Genomic DNA, 27,848 nt, shown 5'->3' on the forward strand with positions numbered 1-27,848 from the left:
AGGGCCACCTGGCGCCCCATCGCCTCCACGTCTCTGGGAAATGCCGCAGGGGCTCCAGGGTTCTCGATGACCACCAAGGACTCTGCGAGGGAAAGGCACTGGCAGCCCCGCCGACCCCGTGAAGGCCCAGGCCAAGGCGTCCGACCCCGCCCAAACGGCCATCTCGGCAAGGCCCCCCGGCCGGCCTCCTCTCTCCCCACCAGAACCTGGGTCGGCAGTCCCGCCGAGGCCAAGGCCCCCGCTGCTCACCCGCAACCTACAGACACCCTCTGCGCCCGACACCGCGGGCAGGACCCCGCGGAGGCCTCACGGAGGCAGCCGCAGGCCTGAGAGCCCAGCGGCGCTCACACACACCGCAGGCAGCCCACCCCACACTGGGCCTGCCACTCCCAAGGCTTTCCCGCCGGGCACCGGGGCCCCGGGGCCCCGGGGCTGCCCTCGAGGAGGCCAGCCCCAAGGCTCCTCTCCCCATGGCCCTCCGCGGCCACCGGAGGCCTGCCTGCCCCCACCTGTGCCCCAGGGCTGCACGCACCCAAGGGAGCCAAGGCAACGGGACCCTCCCCCGACGTCCCCTGTGGGAGCCACGTGCCGGACCTCAGTTTGCGATGAGGAGACGGTAGTGAGTTCTCACTCATTTTGTTCAGATTTTCCAAGGAATGCGTTTGTGGGTGTCATCATCGATCCGAGCACGGGCACACCCGCGGGACGGCCACCGCCACAACCCCCACCGCGGGGACGGCCAGCCAGCTCCCTCCTGGCCGCGGCCCGCAGGCTCCCGAGCCCAACCGCGGGCAAGCAGGACAGCTCCACCCCCGGGAGCTCAGGGTGCGGGTCCGGGCGCCACACACCGCCCCCCGGGGGCTACCTTGGCGCAGGCCACTGCCGCTTACCATCGCCTACCAGGTGGCCATCGATCCCGCCACCGGCCGCACGCCAACACGCCTCCCTCCGGCAGGAGGGACTGGCCTTCCCGGGGTCGCTCCCGACAGGCTCCGGCTTCCGCTCCCCGCGCTGGCCTCCGTTTCTCCGCCGCAGCAGCTGGGTGAGGGCGACAACGGACACGCGCAAGCACGCCTCAGCAAGGGGCCCGGCTGCCCAAGGCACAGGGGCCGGGCCCCCCACCGCCCAGGGCCTGTGGGCAGCCTGGCTGCCACCTGTCCCTGGCCTCCCCCCTCTCACTGGGTGCCAGCAGCCAAAGGGCCACACGAGTGGCCAGCACTGCCCCTTCGCTGGGGCGCCACAGCGCCACGCGGGCTGCCGCCGCCTCGCCACACCCTTCCCCCAGGAACCGCGCCTCCCTCAGGCTCCCTAAGGCCCTGCCCACCCGCACCCCTCCCAGCTTCAGAAGAGTCCACCCCAACCCCGAGTCCGATTCCGCCCCCAGGCCCACCCTGGGGCTCTCCCTCTCACCCCGATGGGAAAACACCCTCGCTCCGGCCACCGACACTGCCTGCCCACGCAGGGAGAGACACACGCGGCCCAGAGTGCTCTGCAGGAGCCTCACCTCAGGACCGCTGACGTGCCCCTGGGGGCAACGTCTCCGCCCCGAGAGCGGCTCCGCGGGCCCTGGACCCGGGGCGCCCATGGGCACACCTGCACTCCACCCCTGCTATCCCCAGCACGCTCTCAGGACCCCGGGCAAAACACAGACCCTTCTGCTGGACCCTCCGGGACCCCAAGGGCCCTGGAGCCTGGGCGAGACCCCGCAGGGCCGCACCTCGCCCTGACCGCCAATGGCCAGGGGCGTCCCCTGCCGCCAGGCTGTGGGCTCGGGTCGCTCGCCCTTCACCCTCCAGGCCCGCCACACCAGGACCCCTGGCACGCGGGACCTGGGTCCCTCAGGCAGGTCTCCCCGGGGCACTCTAGGGACACCGGAGGCCTGCCTGCCCCAAACCCCGCCCCACGGCTGCCGCCTGTCCACCGGACACAACGCAACCCGCACAGACCGCCTGCCGCCAGGCGCCCGGAGCCTGCCACCAGTTGGGCGCTCGGGGCCCACGCAAGGCACACGCCACAGCCCCGCCGCCAGCACCGGAAGGCCCGCCGGGCCCCATGGGACCCTCTCCTTTGCGTGCCACACCCATGCACACCCAGGCCTCCCTAACTCCAGCACCAGCATCTCCACGGGAGACGCACTAGACCCTGGGCCCAGCGGGACCCTCGCACCGAAACTCACGCCCCTTCCGCCGCCACCTGCCCCCTTTCCTCCACAGCAGACTCCCTCCTTGCCACCAGCTCCCGCCCGGCACCAGCTCGGCTGGGCTCCAGTCCGCAGGCGTGGCTAGCTCTGCTGGGTATCAACATCACACTGCCTCCCACTGCGCAACTCCCTGTCCTCCCTCCCCGGGAACACGGCCTCAGCCAGGGCAGGGGCGCCGCACGGCCTCAATGCCCAGCCCCGTGTGTGGACACCTTAGCGGCCCCGGGAGCTGGCCGCGGGCTCACACTTCTCTGCCCCGCCGGCACCCATGACCGGCCAGGGCACAGGCACCCAGCTCCCATTCACGTGCCCGGGACCCCTCCGTCCTGCCTTCCACGCGCCGCCCAAATCTCTGAGGATATCCCACATCATAGCCCAGGCCGCCCTGAAGGCACTGCCGCCCCGGGCACCCAACACGCCCCCTCACGGTGCTCTGCGCACACTGGCCCAGGACCTCTGGCCCTCCTGCACTTCTCTCGACCCCAGTCCGCGGCCGACTCGGCACCGCCCAGGACCACCTGGCGCCCCATCGCCTCCACGTCTCTGGGAAATGCCGCAGGGGCTCCAGGGTTCTCGATGACCACCAAGGACTCTGCGAGGGAAAGGCACTGGCAGCCCCGCCGACCCCGTGAAGGCCCAGGCCAAGGCGTCCGACCCCGCCCAAACGGCCATCTCGGCAAGGCCCCCCGGCCGGCCTCCTCTCTCCCCACCAGAACCTGGGTCGGCAGTCCCGCCGAGGCCAAGGCCCCCGCTGCTCACCCGCAACCTACAGACACCCTCTGCGCCCGACACCGCGGGCAGGACCCCGCGGAGGCCTCACGGAGGCAGCCGCAGGCCTGAGAGCCCAGCGGCGCTCACACACACCGCAGGCAGCCCACCCCACACTGGGCCTGCCACTCCCAAGGCTTTCCCGCCGGGCACCGGGGCCCCGGGGCCCCGGGGCTGCCCTCGAGGAGGCCAGCCCCAAGGCTCCTCTCCCCATGGCCCTCCGCGGCCACCGGAGGCCTGCCTGCCCCCACCTGCGCCCCAGGGCTGCACGCACCCAAGGGAGCCAAGGCAACGGGACCCTCCCCCGACGTCCCCTGTGGGAGCCACGTGCCGGACCTCAGTTTGCGATGAGGAGACGGTAGTGAGTTCTCACTCATTTTGTTCAGATTTTCCAAGGAATGCGTTTGTGGGTGTCATCATCGATCCGAGCACGGGCACACCCGCGGGACGGCCACCGCCACAACCCCCACCGCGGGGACGGCCAGCCAGCTCCCTCCTGGCCGCGGCCCGCAGGCTCCCGAGCCCAACCGCGGGCAAGCAGGACAGCTCCACCCCCGGGAGCTCAGGGTGCGGGTCCGGGCGCCACACACCGCCCCCCGGGGGCTACCTTGGCGCAGGCCACTGCCGCTTACCATCGCCTACCAGGTGGCCATCGATCCCGCCACCGGCCGCACGCCAACACGCCTCCCTCCGGCAGGAGGGACTGGCCTTCCCGGGGTCGCTCCCGACAGGCTCCGGCTTCCGCTCGCCGCGCTGGCCTCCGTTTCTCCGCCGCAGCAGCTGGGTGAGGGCGACAACGGACACGCGCAAGCACGCCTCAGCAAGGGGCCCGGCTGCCCAAGGCACAGGGGCCGGGCCCCCCACCGCCCAGGGCCTGTGGGCAGCCTGGCTGCCACCTGTCCCTGGCCTCCCCCCTCTCACTGGGTGCCAGCAGCCAAAGGGCCACACGAGTGGCCAGCACTGCCCCTTCGCTGGGGCGCCACAGCGCCACGCGGGCTGCCGCCGCCTCGCCACACCCTTCCCCCAGGAACCGCGCCTCCCTCAGGCTCCCTAAGGCCCTGCCCACCCGCACCCCTCCCAGCTTCAGAAGAGTCCACCCCAACCCCGAGTCCGATTCCGCCCCCAGGCCCACCCTGGGGCTCTCCCTCTCACCCCGATGGGAAAACACCCTCGCTCCGGCCACCGACACTGCCTGCCCACGTAGGGAGAGACACACGCGGCCCAGAGTGCTCTGCAGGAGCCTCACCTCAGGACCGCTGACGTGCCCCTGGGGGCAACGTCTCCGCCCCGAGAGCGGCTCCGCGGGCCCTGGACCCGGGGCGCCCATGGGCACACCTGCACTCCACCCCTGCTATCCCCAGCACGCTCTCAGGACCCCGGGCAAAACACAGACCCTTCTGCTGGACCCTCCGGGACCCCAAGGGCCCTGGAGCCTGGGCGAGACCCCGCAGGGCCGCACCTCGCCCTGACCGCCAATGGCCAGGGGCGTCCCCTGCCGCCAGGCTGTGGGCTCGGGTCGCTCGCCCTTCACCCTCCAGGCCCGCCACACCAGGCCCCCTGGCACGCGGGACCTGGGTCCCTCAGGCAGGTCTCCCCGGGGCACTCTAGGGACACCGGAGGCCTGCCTGCCCCAAACCCCGCCCCACGGCTGCCGCCTGTCCACCGGACACAACGCAACCCGCACAGACCGCCTGCCGCCAGGCGCCCGGAGCCTGCCACCAGTTGGGCGCTCGGGGCCCACGCAAGGCACACGCCACAGCCCCGCCGCCAGCACCGGAAGGCCCGCCGGGCCCCATGGGACCCTCCCTTTTGCGTGCCACACCCATGCACACCCAGGCCTCCCTAACTCCAGCACCAGCATCTCCACGGGAGACGCACTAGACCCTGGGCCCAGCGGGACCCTCGCACCGAAACTCACGCCCCTTCCGCCGCCGCCTGCCCACTTTCCTCCACAGCAGACTCCCTCCTTGCCACCAGCTCCCGCCCGGCACCAGCTCGGCTGGGCTCCAGTCCGCAGGCGTGGCTAGCTCTGCTGGGTATCAACCTCACACTGCCTCCCACTGCGCAACTCCCTGTCCTCCCTCCCCGGGAACACGGCCTCAGCCAGGGCAGAGGCGCCGCACGGCCTCAATGCCCAGCCTCGTGTGTGGACACCTTAGCGGCCCCGGGAGCTGGCCGCGGGCTCACACTTCTCTGCCCCGCCGGCACCCATGACCGGCCAGGGCACAGGCACCCAGCTCCCATTCACGTGCCCGGGACCCCTCCGTCCTGCCTTCCACGCGCCGCCCAAATCTCTGAGGATATCCCACATCATAGCCCAGGCCGCCCTGAAGGCACTGCCGCCCCGGGCACCCAACACTCCCCCTCACGGTGCTCTGCGCACACTGGCCCAGGACCTCTGGCCCTCCTGCACTTCTCTCGACCCCAGTCCGCGGCCGACTCGGCACCGCCCAGGGCCACCTGGCGCCCCACCGCCTCCACCTCTCTGGGAAATGCCGCAGGGGTCCAGGGTTCTCGATGACCACCAAGGACTCTGCAAGGGAAAGGCACTGGCAGCCCCGCCGACCCCGTGAAGGCCCAGGCCAAGGCGTCCGACCCCGCCCAAACGGCCATCTCGGCAAGGCCCCCCGGCCGGCCTCCTCTCTCCCCACCAGAACCTGGGTCGGCAGTCCCGCCGAGGCCAAGGCCCCCGCTGCTCACCCGCAACCTACAGACAGCCTCTGCGCCCGACACCGCGGGCAGGACCCCGCGGAGGCCTCACGGAGGCAGCCGCAGGCCTGAGAGCCCAGCGGCGCTCACACACACCGCAGGCAGCCCACCCCACACTGGGCCTGCCACTCCCAAGGCTTTCCCGCCGGGCACCGGGGCCCCGGGGCCCCGGGGCTGCCCTCGAGGAGGCCAGCCCCAAGGCTCCTCTCCCCATGGCCCTCCGCGGCCACCGGAGGCCTGCCTGCCCCCACCTGCGCCCCAGGGCTGCACGCACCCAAGGGAGCCAAGGCAACGGGACCCTCCCCCGACGTCCCCTGTGGGAGCCACGTGCCGGACCTCAGTTTGCGATGAGGAGACGGTAGTGAGTTCTCACTCATTTTGTTCAGATTTTCCAAGGAATGCGTTTGTGGGTGTCATCATCGATCCGAGCACGGGCACACCCGCGGGACGGCCACCGCCACAGCCCCCACCGCCGGGACGGCCAGCCAGCTCCCTCCTGGCCGCGGCCCGCAGGCTCCCGAGCCCAACCGCGGGCAAGCAGGTCAGCTCCACCCCCGGGAGCTCAGGGTGCGGGTCCGGGCGCCACACACCGCCCCCCGGGGGCTACCTGGGCGCAGGCCACTGCCGCTTACCATCGCCTACCAGGTGGCCATCGATCCCGCCACCGGCCGCACGCCAACACGCCTCCCTCCGGCAGGAGGGACTGGCCTTCCCGGGGTCGCTCCCGACAGGCTCCGGCTTCCGCTCCCCGCGCTGGCCTCCGTTTCTCCGCCGCAGCAGCTGGGTGAGGGCGACAACGGACACGCGCAAGCACGCCTCAGCAAGGGGCCCGGCTGCCCAAGGCACAGGGGCCGGGCCCCCCACCGCCCAGGGCCTGTGGGCAGCCTGGCTGCCACCTGTCCCTGGCCTCCCCCCTCTCACTGGGTGCCAGCAGCCAAAGGGCCACACGAGTGGCCAGCACTGCCCCTTCGCTGGGGCGCCACAGCGCGACACGGGCTGCCGCCGCCTCGCCACACCAGGAACCGCGCCTCCCTCAGGCTCCCTAAGGCCCTGCCCACCCGCACCCCTCCCAGCTTCAGAAGAGTCCACCCCAACCCCGAGTCCGATTCCGCCCCCAGGCCCACCCTGGGGCTCTCCCTCTCACCCCGATGGGAAAACACCCTCGCTCCGGCCACCGACACTGCCTGCCCACGCAGGGAGAGACACACGCGGCCCAGAGTGCTCTGCAGGAGCCTCACCTCAGGACCGCTGACGTGCCCCTGGGGGCAAGGTCTCCGCCCCGAGAGCGGCTCCGCGGGCCCTGGACCCGGGGCGCCCATGGGCACACCTGCACTCCACCCCTGCTATCCCCAGCACGCTCTCAGGACCCCGGGCAAAACACAGACCCTTCTGCTGGACCCTCCGGGACCCCAAGGGCCCTGGAGCCTGGGCGAGACCCCGCAGGGCCGCACCTCGCCCTGACCGCCAATGGCCAGGGGCGTCCCCTGCCGCCAGGCTGTGGGCTCGGGTCGCTCGCCCTTCACCCTCCAGGCCCGCCACACCAGGCCCCCTGGCGCGCGGGACCTGGGTCCCTCAGGCAGGTCTCCCCGGGACACCCTGGGGACACCGGAGGCCTGCCTGCCCCAAACCCCGCCCCACGGCTGCCGCCTGTCCACCGGACACAACGCAACCCGCACAGACCGCCTGCCGCCGGGCGCCCGGAGCCTGCCACCAGTTGGGCGCTCGGGCCCCACGCAAGGCACACGCCACAGCCCCGCCGCCAGCACCGGAAGGCCCGCCGGGCCCCATGGGACCCTCTCCTTTGCGTGCCACACCCATGCACACCCAGGCCTCCCTAACTCCAGCACCAGCATCTCCACGGGAGACGCACTAGACCCTGGGCCCAGCGGGACCCTCGCACCGAAACTCACGCCCCTTCCGCCGCCGCCTGCCCACTTTCCTCCACAGCAGACTCCCTCCTTGCCACCAGCTCCCGCCCGGCACCAGCTCGGCTGGGCTCCAGTCCGCAGGCGTGGCTAGCTCTGCTGGGTATCAACCTCACACTGCCTCCCACTGCGCAACTCCCTGTCCTCCCTCCCCGGGAACACGGCCTCAGCCAGGGCAGAGGCGCCGCACGGCCTCAATGCCCAGCCTCGTGTGTGGACACCTTAGCGGCCCCGGGAGCTGGCCGCGGGCTCACACTTCTCTGCCCCGCCGGCACCCATGACCGGCCAGGGCACAGGCACCCAGCTCCCATTCACGTGCCCGGGACCCCTCCGTCCTGCCTTCCACGCGCCGCCCAAATCTCTGAGGATATCCCACATCATAGCCCAGGCCGCCCTGAAGGCACTGCCGCCCCGGGCACCCAACACTCCCCCTCACGGTGCTCTGCGCACACTGGCCCAGGACCTCTGGCCCTCCTGCACTTCTCTCGACCCCAGTCCGCGGCCGACTCGGCACCGCCCAGGGCCACCTGGCGCCCCACCGCCTCCACCTCTCTGGGAAATGCCGCAGGGGTCCAGGGTTCTCGATGACCACCAAGGACTCTGCGAGGGAAAGGCACTGGCAGCCCCGCCGACCCCGTGAAGGCCCAGGCCAAGGCGTCCGACCCCGCCCAAACGGCCATCTCGGCAAGGCCCCCCGGCCGGCCTCCTCTCTCCCCACCAGAACCTGGGTCGGCAGTCCCGCCGAGGCCAAGGCCCCCGCTGCTCACCCGCAACCTACAGACAGCCTCTGCGCCCGACACCGCGGGCAGGACCCCGCGGAGGCCTCACGGAGGCAGCCGCAGGCCTGAGAGCCCAGCGGCGCTCACACACACCGCAGGCAGCCCACCCCACACTGGGCCTGCCACTCCCAAGGCTTTCCCGCCGGGCACCGGGGCCCCGGGGCCCCGGGGCTGCCCTCGAGGAGGCCAGCCCCAAGGCTCCTCTCCCCATGGCCCTCCGCGGCCACCGGAGGCCTGCCTGCCCCCACCTGCGCCCCAGGGCTGCACGCACCCAGGGGAGCCAAGGCAACGGGACCCTCCCCCGACGTCCCCTGTGGGAGCCACGTGCCGGACCTCAGTTTGCGATGAGGAGACGGTAGTGAGTTCTCACTCATTTTGTTCAGATTTTCCAAGGAATGCGTTTGTGGGTGTCATCATCGATCCGAGCACGGGCACACCCGCGGGACGGCCACCGCCACAGCCCCCACCGCCGGGACGGCCAGCCAGCTCCCTCCTGGCCGCGGCCCGCAGGCTCCCGAGCCCAACCGCGGGCAAGCAGGTCAGCTCCACCCCCGGGAGCTCAGGGTGCGGGTCCGGGCGCCACACACCGCCCCCCGGGGGCTACCTGGGCGCAGGCCACTGCCGCTTACCATCGCCTACCAGGTGGCCATCGATCCCGCCACCGGCCGCACGCCAACACGCCTCCCTCCGGCAGGAGGGACTGGCCTTCCCGGGGTCGCTCCCGACAGGCTCCGGCTTCCGCTCCCCGCGCTGGCCTCCGTTTCTCCGCCGCAGCAGCTGGGTGAGGGCGACAACGGACACGCGCAAGCACGCCTCAGCAAGGGGCCCGGCTGCCCAAGGCACAGGGGCCGGGCCCCCCACCGCCCAGGGCCTGTGGGCAGCCTGGCTGCCACCTGTCCCTGGCCTCCCCCCTCTCACTGGGTGCCAGCAGCCAAAGGGCCACACGAGTGGCCAGCACTGCCCCTTCGCTGGGGCGCCACAGCGCGACACGGGCTGCCGCCGCCTCGCCACACCAGGAACCGCGCCTCCCTCAGGCTCCCTAAGGCCCTGCCCACCCGCACCCCTCCCAGCTTCAGAAGAGTCCACCCCAACCCCGAGTCCGATTCCGCCCCCAGGCCCACCCTGGGGCTCTCCCTCTCACCCCGATGGGAAAACACCCTCGCTCCGGCCACCGACACTGCCTGCCCACGCAGGGAGAAACACACGCGGCCCAGAGTGCTCTGCAGGAGCCTCACCTCAGGACCGCTGACGTGCCCCTGGGGGCAAGGTCTCCGCCCCGAGAGCGGCTCCGCGGGCCCTGGACCCGGGGCGCCCATGGGCACACCTGCACTCCACCCCTGCTATCCCCAGCACGCTCTCAGGACCCCGGGCAAAACACAGACCCTTCTGCTGGACACTCCGGGACCCCAAGGGCCCTGGAGCCTGTGCGAGACCCCGCAGGGCCGCACCTCGCCCTGACCGCCAATGGCCAGGGGCGTCCCCTGCCGCCAGGCTGTGGGCTCGGGTCGCTCGCCCTTCACCCTCCAGGCCCGCCACACCAGGCCCCCTGGCGCGCGGGACCTGGGTCCCTCAGGCAGGTCTCCCCGGGGCACCCTGGGGACACCGGAGGCCTGCCTGCCCCAAACCCCGCCCCACGGCTGCCGCCTGTCCACCGGACACAACGCAACCCGCACAGACCGCCTGCCGCCGGGCGCCCGGAGCCTGCCACCAGTTGGGCGCTCGGGCCCCACGCAAGGCACACGCCACAGCCCCGCCGCCAGCACCGGAAGGCCCGCCGGGCCCCATGGGACCCTCTCCTTTGCGTGCCACACCCATGCACACCCAGGCCTCCCTAACTCCAGCACCAGCATCTCCACGGGAGACGCACTAGACCCTGGGCCCAGCGGGACCCTCGCACCGAAACTCACGCCCCTTCCGCCGCCGCCTGCCCACTTTCCTCCACAGCAGACTCCCTCCTTGCCACCAGCTCCCGCCCGGCACCAGCTCGGCTGGGCTCCAGTCCGCAGGCGTGGCTAGCTCTGCTGGGTATCAACATCACACTGCCTCCCACTGCGCAACTCCCTGTCCTCCCTCCCCGGGAACACGGCCTCAGCCAGGGCAGGGGCGCCGCACGGCCTCAATGCCCAGCCCCGTGTGTGGACACCTTAGCGGCCCCGGGAGCTGGCCGCGGGCTCACACTTCTCTGCCCCGCCGGCACCCATGACCGGCCAGGGCACAGGCACCCAGCTCCCATTCACGTGCCCGGGACCCCTCCGTCCTGCCTTCCACGCGCCGCCCAAATCTCTGAGGATATCCCACATCATAGCCCAGGCCGCCCTGAAGGCACTGCCGCCCCGGGCACCCAACACTCCCCCTCACGGTGCTCTGCGCACACTGGCCCAGGACCTCTGGCCCTCCTGCACTTCTCTCGACCCCAGTCCGCGGCCGACTCGGCACCGCCCAGGGCCACCTGGCGCCCCATCGCCTCCACGTCTCTGGGAAATGCCGCAGGGGCTCCAGGGTTCTCGATGACCACCAAGGACTCTGCGAGGGAAAGGCACTGGCAGCCCCGCCGACCCCGTGAAGGCCCAGGCCAAGGCGTCCGACCCCGCCCAAACGGCCATCTCGGCAAGGCCCCCCGGCCGGCCTCCTCTCTCCCCACCAGAACCTGGGTCGGCAGTCCCGCCGAGGCCAAGGCCCCCGCTGCTCACCCGCAACCTACAGACACCCTCTGCGCCCGACACCGCGGGCAGGACCCCGCGGAGGCCTCACGGAGGCAGCCGCAGGCCTGAGAGCCCAGCGGCGCTCACACACACCGCAGGCAGCCCACCCCACACTGGGCCTGCCACTCCCAAGGCTTTCCCGCCGGGCACCGGGGCCCCGGGGCCCCGGGGCTGCCCTCGAGGAGGCCAGCCCCAAGGCTCCTCTCCCCATGGCCCTCCGCGGCCACCGGAGGCCTGCCTGCCCCCACCTGTGCCCCAGGGCTGCACGCACCCAAGGGAGCCAAGGCAACGGGACCCTCCCCCGACGTCCCCTGTGGGAGCCACGTGCCGGACCTCAGTTTGCGATGAGGAGACGGTAGTGAGTTCTCACTCATTTTGTTCAGATTTTCCAAGGAATGCGTTTGTGGGTGTCATCATCGATCCGAGCACGGGCACACCCGCGGGACGGCCACCGCCACAACCCCCACCGCGGGGACGGCCAGCCAGCTCCCTCCTGGCCGCGGCCCGCAGGCTCCCGAGCCCAACCGCGGGCAAGCAGGACAGCTCCACCCCCGGGAGCTCAGGGTGCGGGTCCGGGCGCCACACACCGCCCCCCGGGGGCTACCTTGGCGCAGGCCACTGCCGCTTACCATCGCCTACCAGGTGGCCATCGATCCCGCCACCGGCCGCACGCCAACACGCCTCCCTCCGGCAGGAGGGACTGGCCTTCCCGGGGTCGCTCCCGACAGGCTCCGGCTTCCGCTCCCCGCGCTGGCCTCCGTTTCTCCGCCGCAGCAGCTGGGTGAGGGCGACAACGGACACGCGCAAGCACGCCTCAGCAAGGGGCCCGGCTGCCCAAGGCACAGGGGCCGGGCCCCCCACCGCCCAGGGCCTGTGGGCAGCCTGGCTGCCACCTGTCCCTGGCCTCCCCCCTCTCACTGGGTGCCAGCAGCCAAAGGGCCACACGAGTGGCCAGCACTGCCCCTTCGCTGGGGCGCCACAGCGCCACGCGGGCTGCCGCCGCCTCGCCACACCCTTCCCCCAGGAACCGCGCCTCCCTCAGGCTCCCTAAGGCCCTGCCCACCCGCACCCCTCCCAGCTTCAGAAGAGTCCACCCCAACCCCGAGTCCGATTCCGCCCCCAGGCCCACCCTGGGGCTCTCCCTCTCACCCCGATGGGAAAACACCCTCGCTCCGGCCACCGACACTGCCTGCCCACGCAGGGAGAGACACACGCGGCCCAGAGTGCTCTGCAGGAGCCTCACCTCAGGACCGCTGACGTGCCCCTGGGGGCAACGTCTCCGCCCCGAGAGCGGCTCCGCGGGCCCTGGACCCGGGGCGCCCATGGGCACACCTGCACTCCACCCCTGCTATCCCCAGCACGCTCTCAGGACCCCGGGCAAAACACAGACCCTTCTGCTGGACCCTCCGGGACCCCAAGGGCCCTGGAGCCTGGGCGAGACCCCGCAGGGCCGCACCTCGCCCTGACCGCCAATGGCCAGGGGCGTCCCCTGCCGCCAGGCTGTGGGCTCGGGTCGCTCGCCCTTCACCCTCCAGGCCCGCCACACCAGGACCCCTGGCACGCGGGACCTGGGTCCCTCAGGCAGGTCTCCCCGGGGCACTCTAGGGACACCGGAGGCCTGCCTGCCCCAAACCCCGCCCCACGGCTGCCGCCTGTCCACCGGACACAACGCAACCCGCACAGACCGCCTGCCGCCAGGCGCCCGGAGCCTGCCACCAGTTGGGCGCTCGGGGCCCACGCAAGGCACACGCCACAGCCCCGCCGCCAGCACCGGAAGGCCCGCCGGGCCCCATGGGACCCTCTCCTTTGCGTGCCACACCCATGCACACCCAGGCCTCCCTAACTCCAGCACCAGCATCTCCACGGGAGACGCACTAGACCCTGGGCCCAGCGGGACCCTCGCACCGAAACTCACGCCCCTTCCGCCGCCACCTGCCCCCTTTCCTCCACAGCAGACTCCCTCCTTGCCACCAGCTCCCGCCCGGCACCAGCTCGGCTGGGCTCCAGTCCGCAGGCGTGGCTAGCTCTGCTGGGTATCAACATCACACTGCCTCCCACTGCGCAACTCCCTGTCCTCCCTCCCCGGGAACACGGCCTCAGCCAGGGCAGGGGCGCCGCACGGCCTCAATGCCCAGCCCCGTGTGTGGACACCTTAGCGGCCCCGGGAGCTGGCCGCGGGCTCACACTTCTCTGCCCCGCCGGCACCCATGACCGGCCAGGGCACAGGCACCCAGCTCCCATTCACGTGCCCGGGACCCCTCCGTCCTGCCTTCCACGCGCCGCCCAAATCTCTGAGGATATCCCACATCATAGCCCAGGCCGCCCTGAAGGCACTGCCGCCCCGGGCACCCAACACTCCCCCTCACGGTGCTCTGCGCACACTGGCCCAGGACCTCTGGCCCTCCTGCACTTCTCTCGACCCCAGTCCGCGGCCGACTCGGCACCGCCCAGGGCCACCTGGCGCCCCACCGCCTCCACGTCTCTGGGAAATGCCGCAGGGGCTCCAGGGTTCTCGATGACCACCAAGGACTCTGCGAGGGAAAGGCACTGGTAGCCCCGCCGACCCCGTGATGGCCCAGGCCAAGGCGTCCGACCACGCCCAAATGGCCATCTCAGCAAGGCCCCCCGGCCGGCCTCCTCTCTCCCCACCAGAACCTGGGTCGGCAGTCCCGCCGAGGCCAAGGCCCCCACTGCTCACCTGCAACCTACAGACACCCTCTGCGCCCGACACCCCGGGCAGGACCCCGCGGAGGCCTCACGGAGGCAGCCGCAGGCCTGAGAGCCCAGCGGCGCTCACACACACCGCAGGCAGCCCACCCCACACTGGGCCTGCCACTCCCAAGGCTTTCCCGCCGGGCACCGGGGCCCCGGGGCCCCGGGGCTGCCCTCGAGGAGGCCAGCCCCAAGGCTCCTCTCCCCATGGCCCTCCGGGCCACCGGAGGCCTGCCTGCCCCCACCTGCGCCCCAGGGCTGCACGCACCCAAGGGAGCCAAGGCATCGGGACCCTCCCCCGACGTCCCCTGTGGGAGCCACGTGCCGGACCTCAGTTTGCGATGAGGAGACGGTAGTGAGTTCTCACTCATTTTGTTCAGATTTTCCAAGGAATGCGTTTGTGGGTGTCATCATCGATCCGAGCACGGGCACACCCGCGGGACGGCCACCGCCACAGCCCCCACCGCCGGGACGGCCAGCCAGCTCCCTCTTCGCTGTGGACCGCAGGCTCCCAAGCCCAACCGCGGGCAAGCAGGTCAGCTCCACCCCCGGGAGCAGAGGGTGCGGGTCCGGGCGCCACACACCGCCCCCCGGGGGCTACCTTGGCGCAGGCCACTGCCGCTTACCATCGCCTACCAGGTGGCCATCGATCCCGCCACCGGCCGCACGCCAACACGCCTCCCTCCGGTAGGAGGGACTGGCCTTCCCGGGGTCGCTCCCGACAGGCTCCGGCTTCCGCTCCCCGCGCTGGCCTCCGTTTCTCCGCCGCAGCAGCTGGGTGAGGGCGACAACGGACACGCGCAAGCACGCCTCAGCAAGGGGCCCGGCTGCCCAAGGCACAGGGGCCGGGCCCCCCACCGCCCAGGGCCTGTGGGCAGCCTGGCTGCCACCTGTCCCTGGCCTCCCCCCTCTCACTGGGTGCCAGCAGCCAAAGGGCCACACGAGTGGCCAGCACTGCCCCTTCCCTGGGGCGCCACAGCGCCACGCGGGCTGCCGCCGCCTCGCCACACCAGGAACCGCGCCTCCCTCAGGCTCCCTAAGGCCTGCCCACCCGCACCCCTCCCAGCTTCAGAAGAGTCCACCCCAACCCCGAGTCCGATTCCGCCCCCAGGCCCACCCTGGGGCTCTCCCTCTCACCCCGATGGGAAAACACCCTCGCTCCGGCCACCGACACTGCCTGCCCACGCAGGGAGAGACACACGCGGCCCAGAGTGCTCTGCAGGAGCCTCACCTCAGGACCGCTGACGTGCCCCTGGGGGCAAGGTCTCCGCCCCGAGAGCGGCTCCGCGGGCCCTGGACCCGGGGCGCCCATGGGCACACCTGCACTCCACCCCTGCTATCCCCAGCACGCTCTCAGGACCCCAGGCAAAACACAGACCCTTCTGCTGGACCCTCCGGGACCCCAAGGGCCCTGGAGCCTGGGCGAGACCCCGCAGGGCCGCACCTCGCCCTGACCGCCAATGGCCAGGGGCGTCCCCTGCCGCCAGGCTGTGGGCTCGGGTCGCTCGCCCTTCACCCTCCAGGCCCGCCACACCAGGCCCCCTGGCGCGCGGGACCTGGGTCCCTCAGGCAGGTCTCCCCGGGGCACCCTGGGGACACCGGAGGCCTGCCTGCCCCAAACCCCGCCCCACGGCTGCCGCCTGTCCACCGGACACAACGCAACCCGCACAGACCGCCTGCCGCCGGGCGCCCGGAGCCTGCCACCAGTTGGGCGCTTGGGCCCCACGCAAGGCACACGCCACAGCCCCGCCGCCAGCACCGGAAGGGCCGCCGGGCCCCATGGGACCCTCTCCTTTGCGTGCCACACCCATGCACACCCAGGCCTCCCTAACTCCAGCACCAGCATCTCCACGGGAGACGCACTAGACCCTGGGCCCAGCGGGACCCTCGCACCGAAACTCACACCCTCGCGCCCCTTCCGCCGCCGCCTGCCCCCTTTCCTCCACAGCAGACTCCCTCCTTGCCACCAGCTCCCGCCCGGCACCAGCTCGGCTGGGCTCCAGTCCGCAGGCGTGGCTAGCTCTGCTGGGTATCAACATCACACTGCCTCCCACTGCGCAACTCCCTGTCCTCCCTCCCCGGGAACACGGCCTCAGCCAGGGCAGAGGCGCCGCCCGGCCTCAATGCCCAGCCTCGTGTGTGGACACCTTAGCGGCCCCGGGAGCTGGCCGCGGGCTCACACTTCTCTGCCCCGCCGGCACCCATGACCGGCCAGGGCACAGGCACCCAGCTCCCATTCACGTGCCCGGGACCCCTCCGTCCTGCCTTCCACGCGCCGACCAAATCTCTGAGGATATCCCACATCATAGCCCAGGCCGCCCTGAAGGCACTGCCGCCCCGGGCACCCAACACTCCCCCTCACGGTGCTCTGCGCACACTGGCCCAGGACCTCTGGCCCTCCTGCACTTCTCTCGACCCCAGTCCGCGGCCGACTCGGCACCGCCCAGGGCCACCTGGCGCCCCACCGCCTCCACCTCTCTGGGAAATGCCGCAGGGGCTCCAGGGTTCTCGATGACCACCAAGGACTCTGCGAGGGAAAGGCACTGGCAGCCCCGCCGACCCCGTGAAGGCCCAGGCCAAGGCGTCCGACCCCGCCCAAACGGCCATCTCGGCAAGGCCCCCCGGCCTGCCTCCTCTCTCCCCACCAGAACCTGGGTCGGCAGTCCCGCCGAGGCCAAGGCCCCCGCTGCTCACCCGCAACCTACAGACACCCTCTGCGCCCGACACCGCGGGCAGGACCCCGCGGAGGACTCACGGAGGCAGCCGCAGGCCTGAGAGCCCAGCGGCGCTCACACACACCGCAGGCAGCCCACCCCACACTGGGCCTGCCACTCCCAAGGCTTTCCCGCCGGGCACCGGGGCCCCGGGGCCCCGGGGCTGCCCTCGAGGAGGCCAGCCCCAAGGCTCCTCACCCCATGGCCCTCCGCGGCCACCGGAGGCCTGCCTGCCCCCACCTGCGCCCCAGGGCTGCACGCACCCAAGGGAGCCAAGGCAACGGGACCCTCCCCCGACGTCCCCTGTGGGAGCCACGTGCCGGACCTCAGTTTGCGATGAGGAGACGGTAGTGAGTTCTCACTCATTTTGTTCAGATTTTCCAAGGAATGCGTTTGTGGGTGTCATCATCGATCCGAGCACGGGCACACCCGCGGGACGGCCACCGCCACAGCCCCCACCGCCGGGACGGCCAGCCAGCTCCCTCCTGGCCGCGGCCCGCAGGCTCCCGAGCCCAACCGCGGGCAAGCAGGACAGCTCCACCCCCGGGAGCAGAGGGTGCGGGTCCGGGCGCCACACACCGCCCCCCGGGGGCTACCTTGGCGCAGGCCACTGCCGCTTACCATCGCCTACCAGGTGGCCATCGATCCCGCCACCGGCCGCACGCCAACACGCCTCCCTCCGGCAGGAGGGACTGGCCTTCCCGGGGTCGCTCCCGACAGGCTCCGGCTTCCGCTCCCCGCGCTGGCCTCCGTTTCTCCGCCGCAGCAGCTGGGTGAGGGCGACAACGGACACGCGCAAGCACGCCTCAGCAAGGGGCCCGGCTGCCCAAGGCACAGGGGCCGGGCCCCCCACCGCCCAGGGCCTGTGGGCAGCCTGGCTGCCACCTGTCCCTGGCCTCCCCCCTCTCACTGGGTGCCAGCAGCCAAAGGGCCACACGAGTGGCCAGCACTGCCCCTTCGCTGGGGCGCCACAGCGCCACGCGGGCTGCCGCCGCCTCGCCACACCAGGAACCGCGCCTCCCTCAGGCTCCCTAAGGCCTGCCCACCCGCACCCCTCCCAGCTTCAGAAGAGTCCACCCCAACCCCGAGTCCGATTCCGCCCCCAGGCCCACCCTGGGGCTCTCCCTCTCACCCCGATGGGAAAACACCCTCGCTCCGGCCACCGACACTGCCTGCCCACGCAGGGAGAGACACACGCGGCCCAGAGTGCTCTGCAGGAGCCTCACCTCAGGACCGCTGACGTGCCCCTGGGGGCAAGGTCTCCGCCCCGAGAGCGGCTCCGCGGGCCCTGGACCCGGGGCGCCCATGGGCACACCTGCACTCCACCCCTGCTATCCCCAGCACGCTCTCAGGACCCCGGGCAAAACACAGACCCTTCTGCTGGACCCTCCGGGACCCCAAGGGCCCTGGAGCCTGGGCGAGACCCCGCAGGGCCGCACCTCGCCCTGACCGCCAATGGCCAGGGGCGTCCCCTGCCGCCAGGCTGTGGGCTCGGGTCGCTCGCCCTTCACCCTCCAGGCCCGCCACACCAGGCCCCCTGGCGCGCGGGACCTGGGTCCCTCAGGCAGGTCTCCCCGGGGCACCCTGGGGACACCGGAGGCCTGCCTGCCCCAAACCCCGCCCCACGGCTGCCGCCTGTCCACCGGACACAACGCAACCCGCACAGACCGCCTGCCGCCGGGCGCCCGGAGCCTGCCACCAGTTGGGCGCTTGGGCCCCACGCAAGGCACACGCCACAGCCCCGCCGCCAGCACCGGAAGGCCCGCCGGGCCCCATGGGACCCTCTCCTTTGCGTGCCACACCCATGCACACCCAGGCCTCCCTAACTCCAGCACCAGCATCTCCACGGGAGACGCACTAGACCCTGGGCCCAGCGGGACCCTCGCACCGAAACTCACACCCTCGCGCCCCTTCCGCCGCCGCCTGCCCCCTTTCCTCCACAGCAGACTCCCTCCTTGCCACCAGCTCCCGCCCGGCACCAGCTCGGCTGGGCTCCAGTCCGCAGGCGTGGCTAGCTCTGCTGGGTATCAACATCACACTGCCTCCCACTGCGCAACTCCCTGTCCTCCCTCCCCGGGAACACGGCCTCAGCCAGGGCAGAGGCGCCGCCCGGCCTCAATGCCCAGCCTCGTGTGTGGACACCTTAGCGGCCCCGGGAGCTGGCCGCGGGCTCACACTTCTCTGCCCCGCCGGCACCCATGACCGGCCAGGGCACAGGCACCCAGCTCCCATTCACGTGCCCGGGACCCCTCCGTCCTGCCTTCCACGCGCCGACCAAATCTCTGAGGATATCCCACATCATAGCCCAGGCCGCCCTGAAGGCACTGCCGCCCCGGGCACCCAACACTCCCCCTCACGGTGCTCTGCGCACACTGGCCCAGGACCTCTGGCCCTCCTGCACTTCTCTCGACCCCAGTCCGCGGCCGACTCGGCACCGCCCAGGGCCACCTGGCGCCCCACCGCCTCCACCTCTCTGGGAAATGCCGCAGGGGCTCCAGGGTTCTCGATGACCACCAAGGACTCTGCGAGGGAAAGGCACTGGCAGCCCCGCCGACCCCGTGAAGGCCCAGGCCAAGGCGTCCGACCCCGCCCAAACGGCCATCTCGGCAAGGCCCCCCGGCCTGCCTCCTCTCTCCCCACCAGAACCTGGGTCGGCAGTCCCGCCGAGGCCAAGGCCCCCGCTGCTCACCCGCAACCTACAGACACCCTCTGCGCCCGACACCGCGGGCAGGACCCCGCGGAGGACTCACGGAGGCAGCCGCAGGCCTGAGAGCCCAGCGGCGCTCACACACACCGCAGGCAGCCCACCCCACACTGGGCCTGCCACTCCCAAGGCTTTCCCGCCGGGCACCGGGGCCCCGGGGCCCCGGGGCTGCCCTCGAGGAGGCCAGCCCCAAGGCTCCTCACCCCATGGCCCTCCGCGGCCACCGGAGGCCTGCCTGCCCCCACCTGCGCCCCAGGGCTGCACGCACCCAAGGGAGCCAAGGCAACGGGACCCTCCCCCGACGTCCCCTGTGGGAGCCACGTGCCGGACCTCAGTTTGCGATGAGGAGACGGTAGTGAGTTCTCACTCATTTTGTTCAGATTTTCCAAGGAATGCGTTTGTGGGTGTCATCATCGATCCGAGCACGGGCACACCCGCGGGACGGCCACCGCCACAGCCCCCACCGCCGGGACGGCCAGCCAGCTCCCTCCTGGCCGCGGCCCGCAGGCTCCCGAGCCCAACCGCGGGCAAGCAGGACAGCTCCACCCCCGGGAGCAGAGGGTGCGGGTCCGGGCGCCACACACCGCCCCCCGGGGGCTACCTTGGCGCAGGCCACTGCCGCTTACCATCGCCTACCAGGTGGCCATCGATCCCGCCACCGGCCGCACGCCAACACGCCTCCCTCCGGCAGGAGGGACTGGCCTTCCCGGGGTCGCTCCCGACAGGCTCCGGCTTCCGCTCCCCGCGCTGGCCTCCGTCTCTCCGCCGCAGCAGCTGGGTGAGGGCGACAACGGACACGCGCAAGCACGCCTCAGCAAGGGGCCCGGCTGCCCAAGGCACAGGGGCCGGGCCCCCCACCGCCCAGGGCCTGTGGGCAGCCTGGCTGCCACCTGTCCCTGGCCTCCCCCCTCTCACTGGGTGCCAGCAGCCAAAGGGCCACACGAGTGGCCAGCACTGCCCCTTCGCTGGGGCGCCACAGCGCGACACGGGCTGCCGCCGCCTCGCCACACCAGGAACCGCGCCTCCCTCAGGCTCCCTAAGGCCCTGCCCACCCGCACCCCTCCCAGCTTCAGAAGAGTCCACCCCAACCCCGAGTCCGATTCCGCCCCCAGGCCCACCCTGGGGCTCTCCCTCTCACCCCGATGGGAAAACACCCTCGCTCCGGCCACCGACACTGCCTGCCCACGCAGGGAGAGACACACGCGGCCCAGAGTGCTCTGCAGGAGCCTCACCTCAGGACCGCTGACGTGCCCCTGGGGGCAAGGTCTCCGCCCCGAGAGCGGCTCCGCGGGCCCTGGACCCGGGGCGCCCATGGGCACACCTGCACTCCACCCCTGCTATCCCCAGCACGCTCTCAGGACCCCGGGCAAAACACAGACCCTTCTGCTGGACCCTCCGGGACCCCAAGGGCCCTGGAGCCTGGGCGAGACCCCGCAGGGCCGCACCTCGCCCTGACCGCCAATGGCCAGGGGCGTCCCCTGCCGCCAGGCTGTGGGCTCGGGTCGCTCGCCCTTCACCCTCCAGGCCCGCCACACCAGGCCCCCTGGCGCGCGGGACCTGGGTCCCTCAGGCAGGTCTCCCCGGGGCACCCTGGGGACACCGGAGGCCTGCCTGCCCCAAACCCCGCCCCACGGCTGCCGCCTGTCCACCGGACACAACGCAACCCGCACAGACCGCCTGCCGCCGGGCGCCCGGAGCCTGCCACCAGTTGGGCGCTCGGGCCCCACGCAAGGCACACGCCACAGCCCCGCCGCCAGCACCGGAAGGCCCGCCGGGCCCCATGGGACCCTCTCCTTTGCGTGCCACACCCATGCACACCCAGGCCTCCCTAACTCCAGCACCAGCATCTCCACGGGAGACGCACTAGACCCTGGGCCCAGCGGGACCCTCGCACCGAAACTCACGCCCCTTCCGCCGCCGCCTGCCCCCTTTCCTCCACAGCAGACTCCCTCCTTGCCACCAGCTCCCGCCCGGCACCAGCTCGGCTGGGCTCCAGTCCGCAGGCGTGGCTAGCTCTGCTGGGTATCAACATCACACTGCCTCCCACTGCGCAACTCCCTGTCCTCCCTCCCCGGGAACACGGCCTCAGCCAGGGCAGAGGCGCCGCACGGCCTCAATGCCCAGCCTCGTGTGTGGACACCTTAGCGGCCCCGGGAGCTGGCCGCGGGCTCACACTTCTCTGCCCCGCCGGCACCCATGACCGGCCAGGGCACAGGCACCCAGCTCCCATTCACGTGCCCGGGACCCCTCCGTCCTGCCTTCCACGCGCCGACCAAATCTCTGAGGATATCCCACATCATAGCCCAGGCCGCCCTGAAGGCACTGCCGCCCCGGGCACCCAACACTCCCCCTCACGGTGCTCTGCGCACACTGGCCCAGGACCTCTGGCCCTCCTGCACTTCTCTCGACCCCAGTCCGCGGCCGACTCGGCACCGCCCAGGGCCACCTGGCGCCCCACCGCCTCCACGTCTGTGGGAAATGCTGCAGGGGCTCCAGGGTTCTCGATGACCACCAAGGACTCTGCGAGGGAAAGGCACTGGCAGCCCCGCCGACCCCGTGAAGGCCCAGGCCAAGGCGTCCGACCCCGCCCAAACGGCCATCTCGGCAAGGCCCCCCGGCCGGCCTCCTCTCTCCCCACCAGAACCTGGGTCGGCAGTCCCGCCGAGGCCAAGGCCCCCGCTGCTCACCCGCAACCTACAGACACCCTCTGCGCCCGACACCCCGGGCAGGACCCCGCGGAGGCCTCACGGAGGCAGCCGCAGGCCTGAGAGCCCAGCGGCGCTCACACACACCGCAGGCAGCCCACCCCACACTGGGCCTGCCACTCCCAAGGCTTTCCCGCCGGGCACCGGGGCCCCGGGGCCCCGGGGCTGCCCTCGAGGAGGCCAGCCCCAAGGCTCCTCTCCCCATGGCCCTCCGCGGCCACCGGAGGCCTGCCTGCCCCCACCTGCGCCCCAGGGCTGCACGCACCCAAGGGAGCCAAGGCAACGGGACCCTCCCCCGACGTCCCCTGTGGGAGCCACGTGCCGGACCTCAGTTTGCGATGAGGAGACGGTAGTGAGTTCTCACTCATTTTGTTCAGATTTTCCAAGGAATGCGTTTGTGGGTGTCATCATCGATCCGAGCACGGGCACACCCGCGGGACGGCCACCGCCACAGCCCCCACCGCCGGGACGGCCAGCCAGCTCCCTCCTGGCCGCGGCCCGCAGGCTCCCGAGCCCAACCGCGGGCAAGCAGGTCAGCTCCACCCCCGGGAGCTCAGGGTGCGGGTCCGGGCGCCACACACCGCCCCCCGGGGGCTACCTTGGCGCAGGCCACTGCCGCTTACCATCGCCTACCAGGTGGCCATCGATCCCGCCACCGGCCGCACGCCAACACGCCTCCCTCCGGCAGGAGGGACTGGCCTTCCCGGGGTCGCTCCCGACAGGCTCCGGCTTCCGCTCCCCGCGCTGGCCTCCGTCTCTCCGCCGCAGCAGCTGGGTGAGGGCGACAACGGACACGCGCAAGCACGCCTCAGCAAGGGGCCCGGCTGCCCAAGGCACAGGGGCCGGGCCCCCCACCGCCCAGGGCCTGTGGGCAGCCTGGCTGCCACCTGTCCCTGGCCTCCCCCCTCTCACTGGGTGCCAGCAGCCAAAGGGCCACACGAGTGGCCAGCACTGCCCCTTCGCTGGGGCGCCACAGCGCCACGCGGGCTGCCGCCGCCTCGCCACACCAGGAACCGCGCCTCCCTCAGGCTCCCTAAGGCCCTGCCCACCCGCACCCCTCCCAGCTTCAGAAGAGTCCACCCCAACCCCGAGTCCGATTCCGCCCCCAGGCCCACCCTGGGGCTCTCCCTCTCACCCCGATGGGAAAACACCCTCGCTCCGGCCACCGACACTGCCTGCCCACGCAGGGAGAGACACACGCGGCCCAGAGTGCTCTGCAGGAGCCTCACCTCAGGACCGCTGACGTGCCCCTGGGGGCAAGGTCTCCGCCCCGAGAGCGGCTCCGCGGGCCCTGGACCCGGGGCGCCCATGGGCACACCTGCACTCCACCCCTGCTATCCCCAGCACGCTCTCAGGACCCCGGGCAAAACACAGACCCTTCTGCTGGACCCTCCGGGACCCCAAGGGCCCTGGAGCCTGGGCGAGACCCCGCAGGGCCGCACCTCGCCCTGACCGCCAATGGCCAGGGGCGTCCCCTGCCGCCAGGCTGTGGGCTCGGGTCGCTCGCCCTTCACCCTCCAGGCCCGCCACACCAGGCCCCCTGGCGCGCGGGACCTGGGTCCCTCAGGCAGGTCTCCCCGGGGCACCCTGGGGACACCGGAGGCCTGCCTGCCCCAAACCCCGCCCCACGGCTGCCGCCTGTCCACCGGACACAACGCAACCCGCACAGACCGCCTGCCGCCGGGCGCCCGGAGCCTGCCACCAGTTGGGCGCTCGGGCCCCACGCAAGGCACACGCCACAGCCCCGCCGCCAGCACCGGAAGGCCCGCCGGGCCCCATGGGACCCTCTCCTTTGCGTGCCACACCCATGCACACCCAGGCCTCCCTAACTCCAGCACCAGCATCTCCACGGGAGACGCACTAGACCCTGGGCCCAGCGGGACCCTCGCACCGAAACTCACGCCCCTTCCGCCGCCGCCTGCCCCCTTTCCTCCACAGCAGACTCCCTCCTTGCCACCAGCTCCCGCCCGGCACCAGCTCGGCTGGGCTCCAGTCCGCAGGCGTGGCTAGCTCTGCTGGGTATCAACATCACACTGCCTCCCACTGCGCAACTCCCTGTCCTCCCTCCCCGGGAACACGGCCTCAGCCAGGGCAGAGGCGCCGCACGGCCTCAATGCCCAGCCTCGTGTGTGGACACCTTAGCGGCCCCGGGAGCTGGCCGCGGGCTCACACTTCTCTGCCCCGCCGGCACCCATGACCGGCCAGGGCACAGGCACCCAGCTCCCATTCACGTGCCCGGGACCCCTCCGTCCTGCCTTCCACGCGCCGACCAAATCTCTGAGGATATCCCACATCATAGCCCAGGCCGCCCTGAAGGCACTGCCGCCCCGGGCACCCAACACTCCCCCTCACGGTGCTCTGCGCACACTGGCCCAGGACCTCTGGCCCTCCTGCACTTCTCTCGACCCCAGTCCGCGGCCGACTCGGCACCGCCCAGGGCCACCTGGCGCCCCACCGCCTCCACGTCTGTGGGAAATGCTGCAGGGGCTCCAGGGTTCTCGATGACCACCAAGGACTCTGCGAGGGAAAGGCACTGGCAGCCCCGCCGACCCCGTGAAGGCCCAGGCCAAGGCGTCCGACCCCGCCCAAACGGCCATCTCGGCAAGGCCCCCCGGCCGGCCTCCTCTCTCCCCACCAGAACCTGGGTCGGCAGTCCCGCCGAGGCCAAGGCCCCCGCTGCTCACCCGCAACCTACAGACACCCTCTGCGCCCGACACCCCGGGCAGGACCCCGCGGAGGCCTCACGGAGGCAGCCGCAGGCCTGAGAGCCCAGCGGCGCTCACACACACCGCAGGCAGCGCACCCCACACTGGGCCTGCCACTCCCAAGGCTTTCCCGCCGGGCACCGGGGCCCCGGGGCCCCGGGGCTGCCCTCGAGGAGGCCAGCCCCAAGGCTCCTCTCCCCATGGCCCTCCGCGGCCACCGGAGGCCTGCCTGCCCCCACCTGCGCCCCAGGGCTGCACGCACCCAAGGGAGCCAAGGCAACGGGACCCTCCCCCGACGTCCCCTGTGGGAGCCACGTGCCGGACCTCAGTTTGCGATGAGGAGACGGTAGTGAGTTCTCACTCATTTTGTTCAGATTTTCCAAGGAATGCGTTTGTGGGTGTCATCATCGATCCGAGCACGGGCACACCCGCGGGACGGCCACCGCCACAGCCCCCACCGCCGGGACGGCCAGCCAGCTCCCTCCTGGCCGCGGCCCGCAGGCTCCCGAGCCCAACCGCGGGCAAGCAGGTCAGCTCCACCCCCGGGGGCTCAGGGTGCGGGTCCGGGCGCCACACACCGCCCCCCGGGGGCTACCTTGGCGCAGGCCACTGCCGCTTACCATCGCCTACCAGGTGGCCATCGATCCCGCCACCGGCCGCACGCCAACACGCCTCCCTCCGGCAGGAGGGACTGGCCTTCCCGGGGTCGCTCCCGACAGGCTCCGGCTTCCGCTCCCCGCGCTGGCCTCCGTTTCTCCGCCGCAGCAGCTGGGTGAGGGCGACAACGGACACGCGCAAGCACGCCTCAGCAAGGGGCCCGGCTGCCCAAGGCACAGGGGCCGGGCCCCCCACCGCCCAGGGCCTGTGGGCAGCCTGGCTGCCACCTGTCCCTGGCCTCCCCCCTCTCACTGGGTGCCAGCAGCCAAAGGGCCACACGAGTGGCCAGCACTGCCCCTTCGCTGGGGCGCCACAGCGCGACACGGGCTGCCGCCGCCTCGCCACACCAGGAACCGCGCCTCCCTCAGGCTCCCTAAGGCCCTGCCCACCCGCACCCCTCCCAGCTTCAGAAGAGTCCACCCCAACCCCGAGTCCGATTCCGCCCCCAGGCCCACCCTGGGGCTCTCCCTCTCACCCCGATGGGAAAACACCCTCGCTCCGGCCACCGACACTGCCTGCCCACGCAGGGAGAGACACACGCGGCCCAGAGTGCTCTGCAGGAGCCTCACCTCAGGACCGCTGACGTGCCCCTGGGGGCAAGGTCTCCGCCCCGAGAGCGGCTCCGCGGGCCCTGGACCCGGGGCGCCCATGGGCACACCTGCACTCCACCCCTGCTATCCCCAGCACGCTCTCAGGACCCCGGGCAAAACACAGACCCTTCTGCTGGACCCTCCGGGACCCCAAGGGCCCTGGAGCCTGGGCGAGACCCCGCAGGGCCGCACCTCGCCCTGACCGCCAATGGCCAGGGGCGTCCCCTGCCGCCAGGCTGTGGGCTCGGGTCGCTCGCCCTTCACCCTCCAGGCCCGCCACACCAGGCCCCCTGGCGCGCGGGACCTGGGTCCCTCAGGCAGGTCTCCCCGGGGCACCCTGGGGACACCGGAGGCCTGCCTGCCCCAAACCCCGCCCCACGGCTGCCGCCTGTCCACCGGACACAACGCAACCCGCACAGACCGCCTGCCGCCGGGCGCCCGGAGCCTGCCACCAGTTGGGCGCTCGGGCCCCACGCAAGGCACACGCCACAGCCCCGCCGCCAGCACCGGAAGGCCCGCCGGGCCCCATGGGACCCTCTCCTTTGCGTGCCACACCCATGCACACCCAGGCCTCCCTAACTCCAGCACCAGCATCTCCACGGGAGACGCACTAGACCCTGGGCCCAGCGGGACCCTCGCACCGAAACTCACGCCCCTTCCGCCGCCGCCTGCCCCCTTTCCTCCACAGCAGACTCCCTCCTTGCCACCAGCTCCCGCCCGGCACCAGCTCGGCTGGGCTCCAGTCCGCAGGCGTGGCTAGCTCTGCTGGGTATCAACATCACACTGCCTCCCACTGCGCAACTCCCTGTCCTCCCTCCCCGGGAACACGGCCTCAGCCAGGGCAGAGGCGCCGCACGGCCTCAATGCCCAGCCTCGTGTGTGGACACCTTAGCGGCCCCGGGAGCTGGCCGCGGGCTCACACTTCTCTGCCCCGCCGGCACCCATGACCGGCCAGGGCACAGGCACCCAGCTCCCATTCACGTGCCCGGGACCCCTCCGTCCTGCCTTCCACGCGCCGACCAAATCTCTGAGGATATCCCACATCATAGCCCAGGCCGCCCTGAAGGCACTGCCGCCCCGGGCACCCAACACTCCCCCTCACGGTGCTCTGCGCACACTGGCCCAGGACCTCTGGCCCTCCTGCACTTCTCTCGACCCCAGTCCGCGGCCGACTCGGCACCGCCCAGGGCCACCTGGCGCCCCACCGCCTCCACGTCTGTGGGAAATGCTGCAGGGGCTCCAGGGTTCTCGATGACCACCAAGGACTCTGCGAGGGAAAGGCACTGGCAGCCCCGCCGACCCCGTGAAGGCCCAGGCCAAGGCGTCCGACACCGCCCAAACGGCCATCTCGGCAAGGCCCCCCGGCCGGCCTCCTCTCTCCCCACCAGAACCTGGGTCGGCAGTCCCGCCGAGGCCAAGGCCCCCGCTGCTCACCCGCAACCTACAGACACCCTCTGCGCCCGACACCCCGGGCAGGACCCCGCGGAGGCCTCACGGAGGCAGCCGCAGGCCTGAGAGCCCAGCGGCGCTCACACACACCGCAGGCAGCCCACCCCACACTGGGCCTGCCACTCCCAAGGCTTTCCCGCCGGGCACCGGGGCCCCGGGGCCCCGGGGCTGCCCTCGAGGAGGCCAGCCCCAAGGCTCCTCTCCCCATGGCCCTCCGCGGCCACCGGAGGCCTGCCTGCCCCCACCTGCGCCCCAGGGCTGCACGCACCCAAGGGAGCCAAGGCAACGGGACCCTCCCCCGACGTCCCCTGTGGGAGCCACGTGCCGGACCTCAGTTTGCGATGAGGAGACGGTAGTGAGTTCTCACTCATTTTGTTCAGATTTTCCAAGGAATGCGTTTGTGGGTGTCATCATCGATCCGAGCACGGGCACACCCGCTGGACGGCCACCGCCACAGCCCCCACCGCCGGGACGGCCAGCCAGCTCCCTCCTGGCCGCGGCCCGCAGGCTCCCGAGCCCAACCGCGGGC

General features: G+C 72.1%; 11 non-coding genes across 11 annotated transcripts; all 11 read right to left on the reverse strand.

The window, feature by feature from the left end:
• Positions 1-590: 590 nt before the first annotated feature.
• On the reverse strand, positions 591-684 carry LOC146406639 (small nucleolar RNA SNORD116). The gene has a single exon (XR_014833745.1). It is a non-coding gene; the product is annotated as a small nucleolar RNA SNORD116 (small nucleolar RNA).
• Positions 685-3,300: 2,616 nt separating this feature from the next.
• On the reverse strand, positions 3,301-3,394 carry LOC146406640 (small nucleolar RNA SNORD116). Its single transcript, XR_014833747.1, has one exon. It is a non-coding gene; the product is annotated as a small nucleolar RNA SNORD116 (small nucleolar RNA).
• A 2,615-nt stretch (positions 3,395-6,009) lies between these two features.
• Positions 6,010-6,103, reverse strand: LOC146406641 (small nucleolar RNA SNORD116). Its single transcript, XR_014833748.1, has one exon. It is a non-coding gene; the product is annotated as a small nucleolar RNA SNORD116 (small nucleolar RNA).
• Positions 6,104-8,710: 2,607 nt separating this feature from the next.
• Positions 8,711-8,804, reverse strand: LOC146406642 (small nucleolar RNA SNORD116). Its single transcript, XR_014833749.1, has one exon. It is a non-coding gene; the product is annotated as a small nucleolar RNA SNORD116 (small nucleolar RNA).
• Positions 8,805-11,412: 2,608 nt separating this feature from the next.
• LOC146406643 (small nucleolar RNA SNORD116) lies at positions 11,413-11,506 on the reverse strand. Its single transcript, XR_014833759.1, has one exon. It is a non-coding gene; the product is annotated as a small nucleolar RNA SNORD116 (small nucleolar RNA).
• A 2,615-nt stretch (positions 11,507-14,121) lies between these two features.
• On the reverse strand, positions 14,122-14,215 carry LOC146406644 (small nucleolar RNA SNORD116). The gene has a single exon (XR_014833771.1). It is a non-coding gene; the product is annotated as a small nucleolar RNA SNORD116 (small nucleolar RNA).
• A 2,615-nt stretch (positions 14,216-16,830) lies between these two features.
• LOC146406645 (small nucleolar RNA SNORD116) lies at positions 16,831-16,924 on the reverse strand. Its single transcript, XR_014833777.1, has one exon. It is a non-coding gene; the product is annotated as a small nucleolar RNA SNORD116 (small nucleolar RNA).
• Positions 16,925-19,539: 2,615 nt separating this feature from the next.
• LOC146406646 (small nucleolar RNA SNORD116) lies at positions 19,540-19,633 on the reverse strand. The gene has a single exon (XR_014833780.1). It is a non-coding gene; the product is annotated as a small nucleolar RNA SNORD116 (small nucleolar RNA).
• Positions 19,634-22,241: 2,608 nt separating this feature from the next.
• Positions 22,242-22,335, reverse strand: LOC146406647 (small nucleolar RNA SNORD116). Its single transcript, XR_014833789.1, has one exon. It is a non-coding gene; the product is annotated as a small nucleolar RNA SNORD116 (small nucleolar RNA).
• A 2,608-nt stretch (positions 22,336-24,943) lies between these two features.
• LOC146406648 (small nucleolar RNA SNORD116) lies at positions 24,944-25,037 on the reverse strand. Its single transcript, XR_014833813.1, has one exon. It is a non-coding gene; the product is annotated as a small nucleolar RNA SNORD116 (small nucleolar RNA).
• A 2,608-nt stretch (positions 25,038-27,645) lies between these two features.
• Positions 27,646-27,739, reverse strand: LOC146406649 (small nucleolar RNA SNORD116). Its single transcript, XR_014833828.1, has one exon. It is a non-coding gene; the product is annotated as a small nucleolar RNA SNORD116 (small nucleolar RNA).
• Positions 27,740-27,848: the final 109 nt, after the last annotated feature.

This window comes from Sus scrofa, chromosome 1 (genome assembly GCF_054392235.1).
Source record: "Sus scrofa isolate SSC_HxYL_T2T_F1_AM1 chromosome 1, Sscrofa_HxYL_maternal_Yorkshire_Landrace_v2.0, whole genome shotgun sequence".
Taxonomy (NCBI): Eukaryota; Metazoa; Chordata; class Mammalia; order Artiodactyla; family Suidae; genus Sus; species Sus scrofa.